Source organism: Panthera uncia (assembly GCF_023721935.1).
Source record: "Panthera uncia isolate 11264 chromosome A1 unlocalized genomic scaffold, Puncia_PCG_1.0 HiC_scaffold_17, whole genome shotgun sequence".
Lineage (NCBI taxonomy): Eukaryota > Metazoa > Chordata > Mammalia > Carnivora > Felidae > Panthera > Panthera uncia.
The window spans coordinates 60,310,325-60,325,880 of NW_026057577.1; the positions used below are offsets into that span (position 1 = coordinate 60,310,325).

General features: G+C 36.6%; 1 protein-coding gene and 1 pseudogene across 3 annotated transcripts in view; both read right to left on the minus strand.

Moving 5' to 3' along the window:
• Positions 1 to 15,556, minus strand: part of SSBP2 (single stranded DNA binding protein 2) — a 314,003-nt gene that overhangs the window by 282,322 nt on the left and 16,125 nt on the right. The window contains exon 1 of one of the 3 annotated variants that reach the window (XM_049649742.1): positions 12,728 to 14,481. The exons of the other annotated variants lie outside the window; for them this stretch is intronic. The gene's annotated coding sequence lies outside the window, so the exon portion shown is untranslated. Of the gene's footprint in view, positions 1 to 12,727; positions 14,482 to 15,556 lie in introns of those variants that run through there. 3 annotated transcript variants of the gene reach the window in all.
• Positions 31 to 2,383, minus strand: LOC125935793 (suppressor of cytokine signaling 2-like; annotated as a pseudogene).

Sequence of the window (15,556 nt, forward strand, 5' to 3'; positions counted from 1 at the left end):
CTTGGCAGGCCAGAAGGAAGTGGTAGAAAATATTCAATGTGCTGAATGGGAAAAAATATGCAGTCAAGAATTCTTTATCCAACAAGCCTGTCATTCAGAATAGATGGAGTTTCCCAGACAAACAAAAGCTAAAGGAGTCCATGACCATTAATCCAGCCCTGCAAGAAACTTTAAGTGGGACTCTGTGAGTGGAGAAAAATAAAAAGAAGAGCAAAGCAACAAAAACTACAAAGAATTAGAGAACATTACCAGAAACAACAGCTCTACAGGTAAGAATGGTAAATTCATCTTTCAACAATATTTCTTTTTTTTTTTTTAAGCCAAGTATTTTTATTTAATACATTCTAATCAAATAGTAACAGCAGTAAATAAACACTTTGAAACACAGGCAGGCATCCCCCAATCTCTGGAAGAAAATTAAGTCGAAGTATTCTACATGGTCACACAATTCAAGGACAACTTGGAAATTTCTAAAGCCATTTCCCAAAAGTCAATGGCAACAGGTTGGGATACAGCTACTTCAAAGGATAAAATGCCTGTATCTACATGGTTTTATTAACAGGGATTGAGTTGCATCTGTAGAGCACAACCTTCTTGTCTTTAGCCTTAAAGGAAAAAACAAAGTCTTTTCCATTTGCACCAGTTTGAAATATTTCTGAAATAAGGCTCCCTTAAAATGGATTACTATGGTACTCATTCACATGAGAGAGTTCATATATGTAGTAAAAAGTCAAATTCAGGATTTTGTGGTCACTTTTTTGACTGATTTGGTTAATTGCATAAAAAGAAGGATACTCACAAGCAGTATCTGTTTAATGAAACACCTAGGTACATCCAGAACGCAAAAACAGAAAATGTCCTCAAGTAGACTCTGATCACCAGGCATGTGAAATTAAAGCTAAGCCTGCATCAGTTTGTTGCTTCTACTTCTTCAGTGGTCCTGCGTGGAGTTCTCTCTCTACTACCAGGGCCTGGGCCTTCCACCTAACAAACAGAAACCTGGGGAAGGCAAGGCATTCTGATAAAATGTTCCTTCAGCCTCCACTCGCGGCATTTTGCTTTCAACTTAAAAGGATCTGCTGGTCTTGGTCAGCCTTAGGAAGGGAAGCATCACTCAGGTGAAAACATTTGGGAAAACTTTAAATACCTAGCTACCTCCTCACACATTTAAATTAGATGGACTTCAGCTGTTTTTAGAATTCCGCATAGTCCAGAGTAGTGACTCAAGTTTTGGTTCTTTTATTTTTTATTTTATTTATTTTTTTAACATAGCTGCATTCGGAGATACTTTATAGGAGGCATGTTTAGAAAAAGACAAACACTTATACCTGGAATTTATATTCTTCCAAGTAATCTTTTAGTCTTGTTGGTAAAGGCAGTCCCCAGATGATACTGGTGCATCTCCATAACGGAGAGTCTACAGAGATGCTGCAGAGGCAGGGCTGATGTGTAGAGCGGTTTGGTCAGATAACAGTGAACGTGTCGTTCGAGGGCACTTCTGGGCCTGTCCGCTTATCCTTGCACATCTGAACATAGTAGTCGATCAGATTAACCACAGTGTCAAACTATTTAAACTTGGACTTGAGACATATGATATACAGTCCAACCTGAATTTCCCATCTTGGTATTCGATTCGCAGATTAGTTGGTCCAGCTGATCTTTTAACAGATATTTTTAGTAGGTGGTCTGAATGAGAGCTATCTCTAATCAAGAAAGTTCTTCCTGGTGCCTTTTTAAATTTCTCCTTGGCTTCATTAACAGTCATACTTCCCCAGTACCAACCTGTTTGACTGAGTTCCTATAGAGCCTTCGCCAGACGTGCCGCCTCCGGGGACGGCTCTTCCGCGGACCCTGAGGTCCCACACTGGCTCTGCATCCCTTCCACTCCATTCCCGGAGGACTCAAGGCACCGTAGGGTCATGGGAAAGGGGTCAGCGCAGCAAAAACAAGTAGCTGCCCATGCCGGGACCAGAGAGGGGCACGCGTCCTTCTTGGAAGTCAGTGAGAACCCCAAAACGAGTCTCTGGAGGGTATCCGAATTGGTGGAGGGGGAGGGGATGCGGAGCTTCTGGTTTTTCCTCCCCGGATCAAAGGTGGACAGATGGCAAAGTCCCCCGCAGGCGCGGTCACGCACAGTTTGCCTGCTCTGACTGCTGAAGTGGTGCCCTTACCTATGTACTCGGGTGGTGCTGGACAGCCAACCTCAGTGCCTGCAGTCCCAAGAGCTCTCCTCTTGGCGATTTCCCCCGCAGGGCTAGCGCCACAGGGAGGGAAAAACAGATCCCAAATTTCGATAACGATTTTTCTTTGAAATACTATTCTATTGCATCACTTCTCAAAAGCTTGAAAGGTCAATGGCCACTTTCAGTTGAAGCAGGGGCTCATCTTTCAACAATATTTCTGAATGTAAATGGACCAAATGCTCTAATCAAAAGACACAGGGTATCAGAATGGATTAAAAAACAAAATTCATCATGGATAAAGATGTGGTGTGTACACACACACACACACACACACACACACACACAATGGAGTATTACTCGGCAATCAAAAGGAATGACATCTTGCCATTTGCAACTACATGGATGGAACTGGAGGGTATTACGCTATGTGAAATTAGAGAAAGACAAATATCATATGACTTCACTCATATGAGGACTTTAAGACACAGAACAGATGATCATAAGGGAAGGGGAGCAAAAATAACATAAAAACAGGGAAGGGGACAAAACATAAGAGATTCTTAAATATGGAGAACAAACAGAGGGTTACTGGAGGGGTTATGGGAGGGGGTATGGGCTAAATGGGTAAGGGGCATTAAGAAATCTACTCCTGAAATCATTGTTGCACTATATGCTAACTAATTTGGATGTAAACTAAAAAAATAAAATTTAAAAAGAAAAAAAAAAACAAACAAAACCCACAAAATTCATCTATATGCTGCCTACAAGAGCCTCATTTTATATCTAAAGACACCTGCAGATTGAAAATGAGGGGAGGGAGAACGATCTATCATGCTAATGGATGTCAAAACAAAGCTGAAATAGCCATACTCATATCATACAGACTAGATTTTAAAACAGACTCTAATAAGAGAGGAAGAAGGGCATACATCATAATTAAGGGGTCTATCCATCAAGAAGAGCTAACAATTGTAAATATTTATGCCTCCAAATTGGAAACACCCAAATATGTAAAAGAATTAAAAACAAACATAAAGAAACTCACTGAGGGGCAGCTGGGTAGCTCAGTTGGTTAAGTGTGCAACTTCAGGTTAGGTCATGATCTCATGGTTTGTGAGCTTGAGCCCCATGTTGGGCTCTGTGCAGACAGCTCAGAGCCTGCAGCCTACTTGAGATTCTCTGTCTCCCTATCCCTGCCCTCCCCTGCTCACCCTCTGTCTCTCTCTGTCTCTGTCTCTCTCTCTCTCAAAAATAAACATTAAAAAAGAAAGAAAGAAAGAAAGAAAGAAAAAGAAAGAAAGAAAGAAAGAAAGAAAGAAAGAAAGAAAGAAAAGGAAACTAACTCACTGATAGTAATGCCATAACAGTAGGGGACATTAATACCCCACTTACAACAACAGATCATCTAAGCAGAATTTCCACAAGGAAACAATGGCTTTGAAAGACACACTGAATCAAGTGGACTTAAAAGATACATTCAGAACATTTCATCCTAAAGCAGAATATACATTCTTTTCGAGTGCACATGGAACAGTCTCCAGAACAGATCACATACTGGGTGACAAATTAGCCTTCAACAAGTACAAAAAGACAGATCCTACCATGCATATTTTCAGATCACAATGCTATGAAACTTAAAATCAATCACAAGAAAAAATTTGGAAAGCCCTCTAATACATGGAGGTTAAAGAACATCCTACTAAAGAATGAATGGGTTAACCAAGAAATTAAAGAAGAAATTAAAACAAAACAAAACATGGAAGCAAATGAAAATGAAAACACAACAGTCCAAACCCTTTGGGATACAGCAAAGGCAGTCCTAAGAGGAAAATGCATTGCAATCGAGGCCCATCTCAAGAAGCAAGAAAGGTCCCAAATACAAAACCTAACCTTACACCTAAAGGAACTAGAAAAAGAACAGCAAGTAAAGCTAACACCAGCAGAAGAGAATAAAACAAAGATTAGAGCAGAAATAAATGACATGGAAACAACAACAAAAACAGTAGAACAGATCAATGAAACTAAATGCTGGTTCTTCAAAAGAATAATCAAAATTGATAACCCCCTAGCCAGACTTCTCAAAAAGAAAAGAGAAAGGACCCAAATAGATAGTCATGAATGAAGAAGAGAGATAGCACAACCAACACCACAGAAATACAATCATAAAACAATACTATGAAAAATTATATGCCAACAAACTGGGCAATCTGGAATAAATGGACAAATTCCTAGAAACTCACACACTACCAAAACTGAAACAGGAAGAAATAGAAATTTTGAACAGACCTATAACCAGCAAAGAAATTGAATCAGTTATCAAAAATCTCCAAACAGGGGCGCCTGGGTGGCTTGGTCGGTTAAGCGCCCAACTTCGGCTCAGGTCATGATCTCACGGTCCGTGAGTTCGAGCCCCGCGTCGGGCTCTGTGCTGACAGCTCAGAGCCTGGAGCCTGTTTCAGATTCTGTGTCTCCCTCTCTCTCTGCCCCTCCCCTGTTCATGCTCTGTCTCTCTCTGTCTCAAAAATAAGTAAATGTTAAAAAAAAAAATTAAAAAAAAAAAAATCTCCAAACAGATAAGAGTCCTGGACCAGATGGCTTCCCAGAGGCATTCTACCATTGATTTAAAGAAGAGTTAATACCTATTCTTCTCAAACTGTTGCAAAAATAGAAATGGAAGGAAAGCTTCTAAGCTCATTCTATGAAGTCAGCATCACCTTGATTCCAAAACCAAAGACCCCACTAAAAAGGAGAATTACAGGCCAATATCACTGATGAAACTGGATGCAAAATTTCTCAACAAGATACTAGCAAACTGAATCCCATAGTACGTTAAAAGAATTATTCACCAGGACCAAGTGGGATTTATTCCTGGGCTGCAGAGTTGGTTCAATATCCAAAAACCAATCAACGTGATACATCACATTAATAAAAGAAAGGATAAGAACCATATAATCCTCTCAACAGATGCAGAAAAAGCATTTGACAAAGTACGGCATCCTTTCTTGATAAAAACCCTCAAGATAGTGAGAACAGAAGGAACATATATCAACATCATAAAGTCCAGGTAGGAAAGACCCATAGCTTATATCATCCTCAATGGGGAAAAATGAGAGCTTTGGCCCTAAGGTCAGGAACACGACAGGGATGTCCACTCTAAACACTGTTGTTCAAAATAGTACTGGAAGTCCTAGCCTCAGCAATCAGACAACAAAAAGAAATAAAAGACATATAATTTGGCAAGGAAGAAGTCAAACTTTCACTCTTTGCAGATGACACAATACTTGATGACGCGTAAGTCCCAAAAGACTCCACCAAAAATCTGCTAAAACTAATACATGAATTTAGTAAATTCATAGGATATAAAATCAACATACAGAAATTGGTTGCATTTCTATATACCAATAATTAAGCAGCAGAAAGAGAAATCAAGGAACTGATCCCATTTACAACTGCACCAAAAACCCTAAGATAACTAGTAATAAACCTAACCAAAGAGGTAAAAGATCTGAAAACTGAAAACTATAGAAAGCTTATAAAAGAAATTGAAGAGGGGCACCTGGATGGCTCAATCGGTTAAGCATCTGACTTCGGCTCAAGCCATGATCTCATGGTTCATGAGTTTGAGCCCCATCTTGGGCTCTGTGCTGACAGCTCAGAGCCTGGAGCCTGCTTCAGATTCTGTGTCTCCCTCTCTCTCTCTGCCCCTCCCCACTCGCACTGTCTGTCTGTCTGTCTCTCTCTCTCTCTCTCAAAAGTAAATAAACATTAAAAATATTTTAAGAAACTACAGAAAACACAAAGAAAATGGAGAAACATTCCACGCTCATGAACTAGAAAATTAAATATTGTTAAAATGTCTATACTACCCGAAGTAATCTGTACATTCAATGCAATCCCAATCAAAATAGCACCAGCATTCTTCACAGAGCCAGAATAAACCGTCTATAACTTATATGGAACCACAAAAGACCTCAAATATCCAAAGTAATGTTGAAAAGAAAACCAAGCTGGAGGCATCACAATTCTGGACTTCAAGCTGTATTACAAAGCTATAATCATCAAAACAGCATGGTACTGGTACAAAAACAGACACATAGATCAATGGAACAGAATACAGAACCCAGAAATGGACCCAGAACCTATATACCAAACTAATCTTCCACAAAGCAGGAAAGAATATCCAACAGAAAAAAGACGGTCTCTTCAGCAAATGATGCTGGGAGAACTGGACAGCAACATACAGAAGAATGAAACTGAACACTTTCTTACCACCATACACAGAAATAAATTCAAAACGGATGAAAGACCTAAATGTCAGACAAGAAATCATCTAAATCCCACAGGAGAAAACAGGCAGCAATCTCTTTGACCTTAGCCACAGCAACTTCTTACTAGACATATCTCCAGAGGCAAGGGAAACAAAAGCAAAAATGAACTACTGGGACCTCATCAAAATAAAAAGCTTCTGCACAGTGAAGGAAACAATCAGTAAAACTAAAAGGCAACTGATGGAATGGGAGAAGATATTTGCAAATGGCATATCAGAAAAAGGGTTGGGATCCAAAATCTATGAAGAACTTCTCAAACTCAACACCCAAAAAATAAATAATCCAGTGAAGAAATGGGCAGAAGACATGAATAGACACTTTTCCAAAGAAGACATCCAAATGGCTAAGAGACACATGAAACGATGCTCAACACTCATCATCAGAGAAATACAAATCAAAATCACAATGAGATACCACCTTATACCTGTTAAAAGGGCTAAAATGAACAACTCAGGACACAAGAGATGTTGGTAAGGATGCAGAGAATGGAGAACACTTTTGCACTGTTGGTGGGAATGAAGACTGGTACAGCCACTTTGAAAAACAGTATGCCGGTCCCTCAAAAAATTAAAAATAGAACTACTCCACGATCCAGAAATTGCACTACTAGGTATTTATCCAAAGGATACAAAAATGCTGATTTAAAGCGGCACATGTTATAGCAGTGCTATCGACAATAGCCAAATTATGGAAAGAGCCCAAATGTCCATCAACAGATCAATGGTTAAAGAAGATGTGGTGTGTATATATACATACATATATATATATATATATATATATATATTCCGTTGTATATATATATATATATGTATGTATATATGTACATACGTATATATGTACATATGTATATATGTACATACGTGTATATGTATACGTATATATATATTGCATTGTGTGTGTGTATAGACATATATACATATATGGAATGTTACTTGGCAATGGAATATTACTTGGCAATCAAAAAGAATGAAATCTTGCTATTTGCAACAACATGGATGGAAGTAGAGTGTATTATACTAAGTGAAGTCAGAGAAAGATAAATACATGATTTCACTCATAGGTGGAATTTAAGAAACACAACAGATGAACATAAGTGAAGGGAAGGGAAAAAAAGATAAAAACAAGAGAGGGAGGCAAACCATAAAAGACTATTAAACAGAGAATAAACTAAGGGTTGCTGGGAGGGAGGTGGGTGGGGGTATGGGCTAAATGGGTGATGGGCATTAAGGAGTGCACTTGTTGAGATGAGCACTGGGTGTTATATGGAAGTTATGAATCACTGGGTTCTACTGATACCAATACTATACTGTATGTTAACTAACTTCATTTAAATTTAAAAAAATAAGTTATAGAAACTTGATGTACAACACAGTAATTATAGTTAATAATACTGTATTACACACTTGAAAGTTACTAGAGAGATCTTAAATGTTCTCACAAAATGGTAATTATATGAAGTGATACAGGTATTAGCTAACACTATGGTGGTAATCATTTTGCAATATATGAGTATATAAAATCAGCATGTTGTACACTTTAAACTTTCACAATATTATATGTCAATTATATCTCCATAAAGCTGAGGAGAAAAACTATACTAATTGTGCTGGGATAACAAGACATGTAAAAATAAACAGAGGGGCATCTAGGTGGCTCAGTCAGTTAAGCATCCGACTCCTGATTTCTGCTCAGGTCATGGTCCCAAGGTTTCATGAGTTCTAGTCCTATGTCAAGCTCTGTGTGCCAAGTGTGAAGAGCCTGCTTGGGATTCTGTCTCCCTCTCTCTCTGGCCCTTCCCCACTCATGCTCTATCTCTCTCAAAATAAATAAACTTTAAAAATAATAAATAAATACATACATACATACTTACCAAGGACCAACTATGTGCAAAGTGACTAAGGACTCAAGGGTAAATGAGATAAACATAGTCTCTGCATTCTTGGAGTTTGAAGTCTACTAATTATTAATTAATTTCACTCTGTCTTATAGGAGAGAGACTTAGGCAAGGATCAGATCATTCATGGTCCTACAGGCCACAATAAAAAGTTTGAGTTTAATCTAAATGTAATGAGGAGTGTGACACGACAAGATAGATGATTTAAATGCACCAAGTATATCAGGAATCACAGACTTTTTTTTATTATTTTGTAGAGTTAACATTGATTAATTAGACTTAGAGCTTCCATCCCAAAACAAAAGCAGCAGCAACAATGATACACAGCAATGATTTTCAAAGTTTTGTCAAAAGGAATAGCACTTTTCTTTTTTAATAAAACATTTCTTGGGACACCTGGGTGGCTCAGTCAAACGTCCGACTCTTCATTTCAGGAGTTCATGATCTCACAGTTCATGAGCTTGAGCCCCATGTCAGGCTCTGTGCTGACAGCAGGGACCTGCTTGGGATTCTCTCTCTCCCTTTCTCTGCCCTTCCCCATTTGCACATGTGCCCTCTCTCTCCCTCTCATTCTCTCTCTCAAAATAAATAAACATTAAAAAACCATTTCTTATGCCACATTAAATAGAAACATTAGTAATGGAGCCACTTTAAGATGGCCTGATTTCATACTATGTCACCTCCTTCAGTTCTTTCAGGAAAAGTGTATGGAAACACAGCTACAGAATTAAGAACATTGGCCTAGAAATCAGAAGATTTCAGTCCTAGTCCTGACAATGACTTCACAGCAAAGTAACTTTGTGCAAGTCATTTGAAGTCTTCAGTCCTAACTTCTCCTTTATTAAAATAGAGATAAATCTGACATGCTTACCACACACAATAGTAGTGTGGATCAAAAGTGATAGTGTTGGGGGCATCTAGGTGGCTCAGTCAGTTGAGTGTCAGATTTCAGCTCAGGTCATGATCTCATCTCAGGTCATGATCTCACGGTTCGTAAGTTCAAGTCCTAAATTGGGCTTGTTGCTGTCAGCGCAGAGCCTGCTTCAGATCCTCTGTTCCCCTCTCTTTCTGCCCCTCCCCTGCTCACATGTACCTGCTCTCTCTCTCCCTCTCTCTCAAAAATAAATAAAAGATTAGAAAAAAAAGAAAAAAAGTGATAATGTTGAAAGGGGAGGGTTGTCACCAACCAGACTATCAACTGGAAACTACATATTTTATTGCTTATGAAATAAATTCTTTTTGCTTGATTGATGTCCAAATCATATTGAACAATTAAGGCCCCCAAGCATGAATTAAGTTTTGCAAAAGGTCAAGGCAATTTATAAACTGGTAGATGTGGGGGTACCTGGCTGGCTCAGTTGGCAGAATATGCAACTCTTGATCTTGGGGTTGTGAGTTTGAACCCCACATTGGGTATAGAGATCACTTAATAAAATCTGAAAGGAAGGAAGGAAGGAAGGAAGGAAGGAAGAAAGAAAGAAAGAAAAGAAAGGAAATTGGTAGGTGTGGCATTAAACAGAAACCATACATTTACTGAATCCTATGAGGTCCCATGCAATATTATAACCAATTGCAAAGAATAACCATTTGGTTTTTAATGGAAAATGTTATTTATCTTTTAATTACTTAGTGAGTTACAAAAAGTCAGTGAGTTAATAAAAGAGTAAATAATATACTCTTAGATTTCTCAATGCTTTCAACACATTAAACTTATTTACTTCCTATAAATCACTGAGTTAGGTTGTATTTTTTTTTTTTTTGGTTGTATTTGTCCTTAAATATTTCATCTGAACTATCCTAGCTTCAGATACATTAGATTCTCTCTTTTTAAGAGGAGAAAGTAGGTGATGGGCATTGAGGAGGGCACCTGTTGGGATGAGCACTGGGTGTTGTATGGAAACCAATCTGACAATAAATAATTCTTTTTTTTTTTTTCAACGTTTTTTAATTTATTTTTGGGACAGAGAGAGACATAGCATGAACGGGGGAGGGGCAGAGAGAGAGGGAGACACAGAATCGGAAACAGGCTCCAGGCTCCGAGCCATCAGCCCAGAGCCTGACGCGGGTATAATTCTTTAAAAAAAAAAAAGGAAAAAGAAATACCTCAAAGATAGACATTCTCAAGCAGTTAGACAATGCAAAATAACAAATCTCCAATGCAGTAGTTATAGAGACTGTGTGTGTGTGTGTACACGCATATAAACGTGTGTGTGTGTGTGTGTGCATATATATATATATATATATATATATATATATATATATATGGCAAGTTGGATAGACCTATGGGGCTGGAGTTGTAGAAATGGGGCATGAAAGTAGATAAGAACAAATGAATGAGTGAATGAATGTGAATTAAATAGCAGAAAGGCCTGAGATGGATCAAAGATGATACTGTGCCACGAACTGAGGAATATTATTAACTTGGACCTCTATAATTATGACAAAAATAAATAAATGCACAGTTACAGAGATAAATGCACCAAATGTTATAATTTAAAATATCAAATTCTAAATGAATGATTGGCTCAATATTATCAATCTTTCTTTTTAAAATATTTTTTTAAAAGGGTAATAGTTTTAGAAAATATAGGTACATAAAATAAATGTTGATAGTCACGAGAGAGACACCAAAAAAAAAAAAGAAAAAAGAAAAAAAGACTGGCTTTTTCTATGGGTTGGTTGTTTTTTAGTTGAGTGAGATGTTGTATTTCTGTTCTGTCACATGAAAAGGCATCAAAATTAACTTGGCATCACCAAACTATACAACTCCTATCAAGTACACACTTTTCAGTGTATTTGAAAACAAATGCCTTACTCTCACTATTGAAAAACAGCCACAGAATAATTGTATATTTTTGAAAGAGAGGGAGAGAGAGCACACCAGTGCATGGGGGAGGAGCAGAGGGGGAGGGAGAGAGAAAATCTCAAACAGGCTCCACACTCAGTGCAGAGCCCAACTCAGGCTGGATCTCACAAAAGTAAGATCATGACCTGAGCTTAAATCAAGAGTTGGTTACTTAAATGACTGAGCCACCCAGGCACCCCCAAATAATTGTATTTTAAGACATTTTACAGAGGTTTCTGGGTGGCTTAGTGGGTTAAGCAACCAACTCTTGGTTTTGGCTCGGGTCTTGATCTCAGGGGTTTGTGGGATCAAGCCTTCCCACCCTGCACTGACAGCTAGGAGCCTTCTGAAGATTCTCTCTCTCCCTCTCTGCCCCTCTCCCATATATGCGTGCATTCTCTCTCTCTCAAAATAAATAAACTTAAAAAGAAAAAAAGACATTTCACATAGTCAAAAACATGTAATTCTAAAAGTGCGCAAGCTTATTTGAATTTTATCTCTATTGAAAAGTGTACTTCTCATTCAGAGTGACAAACTGAAATACACTTATTCCGTGCTACCATAATTCTCATTTATATCTTATCTTTTAACTTTCTATCATTGACTAGATTTTTTAAAGAAAAACAATCTTCTGATAGTAAAGAAAAAAAAACTAGATTTTTTATAGCTCAGGCCAAAACTAGTAGAAACTCAGGCTACTGTTAAGCAATAATTTCAGTAGTTTCACTTTGGATGACAAACTAAAATAGTGAACATTTTACATCATGTTATTCTTCACTGAAAATGTATTTAATAAACAAAAATGAAATCGCTTCTAAATAGTATTTTTGCATGTGGTAAAAAAAATACATAACATAAAATTTACCATCTTAACCATCTTTAAGTGTACAGTAAGTAGTATTGAGTATATTCACATGGTTGTGAAACATCTCCAGAATTTTTTCATCTAGTAACACTGAAATTCTATATCCATTAAAAAACAAATGTTTGATGGAAAAAGTGTTCACATATATTCTATAAATACTGAAATGTATGACCTTAAGTTTCTAACTGCTTAATCCTCAGATTCTTTGTGGATAAAACAGTGTAACATCTACCTCATTCGGACTGCAAGATGATGATGAAGTCGTTACTTTAATATCTTATTTTCCTTAGGTCATTCAAGTATGTTAATAGTTTATCAAGAAATTATACATTAACCCTTTATCTTTTTTAGATGACCAGATTTAAAAAGTAATGATTGATATTTTCATAGAGTAGAATTATTGCCTTAAAGAAGTAATCACAACAGTCCAGGTGATTGCAAAGCCAAATGAATCTTTGGCAATATCCTATGGAAAAGTATCTTTACTTATGCCAAGCAAGGGTGAAAGATTTTCTGGCTGCCTTAATAAGCTTCAGGCAGTAATGCTTATCCATTTCAAGTGTTCCAGTAACCATCCCAGTAAAGAACTTTAAAAAATAGAAAGTCATCTACCTTATCCAAACACAGTTCAGTTAATGTGATTTTCTTCCATTTCCAGGTTTCAACACATCTATAGAAGAAACCATCATCCAAGTTAGAACATATCCTTTCCCCTTCCTTTAGAAACAATGAACCAGTTATTTGTAGATTACTTGGGAGGGATAATATCCACGACTTTGTTTCTCTCCTCCCTGTTGGTTCTATGTAACTTGGGAAGATGATAAGATAAAACCCAAAACAGAATTTTCTTATATTACAACATTAATTTAAATAGAAAAATGAGAAGTTCTATCTTCAAGGATTTAAAACTGGTTCCAAAAGATCGTCTTTGAGGGGTGCTGGGTGAGCATCGGATTCTTGATTTCAAGGTCATGATCTCATGCTTCCTGGGTTCGAGCCCTGAGTCAGGCTTGGGCTCTGCACTGATAGTACCAAGCCTGCTTGGGATTCTCTCTCTCTCCCTCTCTCACTGTCTCTCACTGGCTCACATTCAGCCCCCCCAGCTTTCTACCCTCCTCCCCACAAGTAAATAAACTTTAAAAAATGGTCTTTGATTTGATCTTATGTCAAATCAAGATTATCTCTGATATCATTCACTTATGTGAATTAGAAAGTCTTAATAGTAATCCTTACAAAGCTACATCAAAAGTAGAAAAACATAATCAGAACCATAATATAAAACGATTTCAAACAAGAACATCCAAAAATCAATGATATATGATGTTAAACCATTTGGCTCTTCAATTTTTTCTTAATTCTTTTTTCTCAGTTTGTAAATATGAAAACATAATTCTCTTTTTTCAAAATAAAGTGGTAATCCATGACCCATAGTATGGATAAATACTATATAAATATGTATTAAAAATTACTGGCCTTTATGGAACAAAGTTATAATTTATATTCTGGAATTCAACACATGCAATAAATACTGATGCCAATGTACTCTGTAAGTTTACTCTTAGTATCTTGCAAATAATGTGCTTAATTTTTAATTTAATTTTTAAATAAAATACTTTCACATGTTCAACTTCCTATCAAAACTCTACCAAGATTAAATGGAATCTCTCAAACTTAATTTTTTGAACTAATCTCTACATCACAATCTACCAGAAGAAATGACAACTTGCTTGTTTTTCCTGTTTTGTTGCTTTTTATGAGAACTTCCCTTTTTACAGGTACAATAAATTACATATGCAAATAAATAAAAGCAAAACAAGCAATCTGAACACTGTCAAACCACAAAGCTGCTTTTGGCATAAAGCTCTGCAGCCTGGTTACTTTGAAAGATTCATATATAAGAAACCCTGACTACAGGTAAAATTGAGTTTTATGCAGATACACCTATCACTAAAATAGAATATCTTATGCCCTTTGTAGTTTAAAAAAAAAAAAAAAGAAAAAAAAGCACTCCCTCCAGTCAGCTATTTTAGCAGCCTAGTACATTGCTATAAGTTATCTCTTGTCATTTTAGACAATTAGGAAACAGTACATTCAAAAAGCATTCAACTTCTGCCTTTAAAAAAGTTAAATGAATAATTCTCTCATCACTGGAAGAAAAGAAGTCTTAGAAAGTAATTCTAAATTACAAGACCCTCCAATTTGGATCAAAATATTTAAATTTCTAAAATATTCTAATAAACTTGTTAAAACTGTAGCCTTCTTTGTCAAGCAAAATAAATACATCTAGAATCTCCCAATAATAGACAAAGGTCTTCCTGAGTTCATTTTAATGTCAAACAACAAGATAAAAATACTATCAATCAGCAAGATAAAATACTATCAGTCACCAACACTATATATATTTATATATATATACACACACACACACATACATATATACACATATATATGTGTGTATATATATGTGTGTGTGTGTGTATATATATATAAACACCCCAACAATCTCAGTATTCCATTGAATGAAAAATGTAACTTGGAAATTAGCCAGAGGAGAACTAGTCATATAGTAGTAGACACAGAGGGAATAGAGAGGGCTCCCATGACTTTCAGACATCAGAAAAATGAGTCTCCTTTGCTCATAATAAATTATGATTATAGGGATCCCCATCAATACATCAACAGCTGGAAGAGAAGGTCAGAAACCCCCAATTCAGCCACACAAGTAGTAATTCATTAGACTTAAAATTGAAATATTCTCACTGATAAGCTATATATTTCACATAATATCAGTTTATTAGAATTTACCTAAAGTAGACTATTTTATTTAAAATCAAACAAGTTCAAGAATTGTCCTTTATAGTGTCTTCCAACTTTGCTAATGGATCTTATTTGTTAAGAAATCTAAGTAATTATTAACCCTAGATTTTTAATGATTCCTTTCCTCTCTCTATATAACTCATTCTGATCTGCCCAAATGTCACAATTTTAGGCAGCATTTGCCAGAAGCAATATAGCTTAGGAAACTGAAAGATCTCCCAAAGCATGTGACAGTGGCTACATTTTGTCAGAATAGGGCCTGAGCCGAAATCAAGTCAGATGCTCAACTGACTGAGCCACCCAGGGCCCCAAGAATGATATTTTCTGATTAGAATTGATAATTTAGACTATTTTATTTGGGCTAAAGCTACTTAAATGAGTTGGTAGATAACACGGAGAAGCAAAATCCTGTTACTTTGTACCTGTACCTGTTACTTTGCCTTTATAATTTCTTCAACACATAGGTAAAAAGATCATTGTTTAATTTATGTATTACTTCCACAATAACCGTAAGCAAGAAAAAAATGTAATAAAATAGACAACATAGCAAAGTATCTCAAAGCCATCTTTAATAATTTAAAGGCCTGGTAAACCTAAAATAAGATATTTTTCACCTTGGTTTTT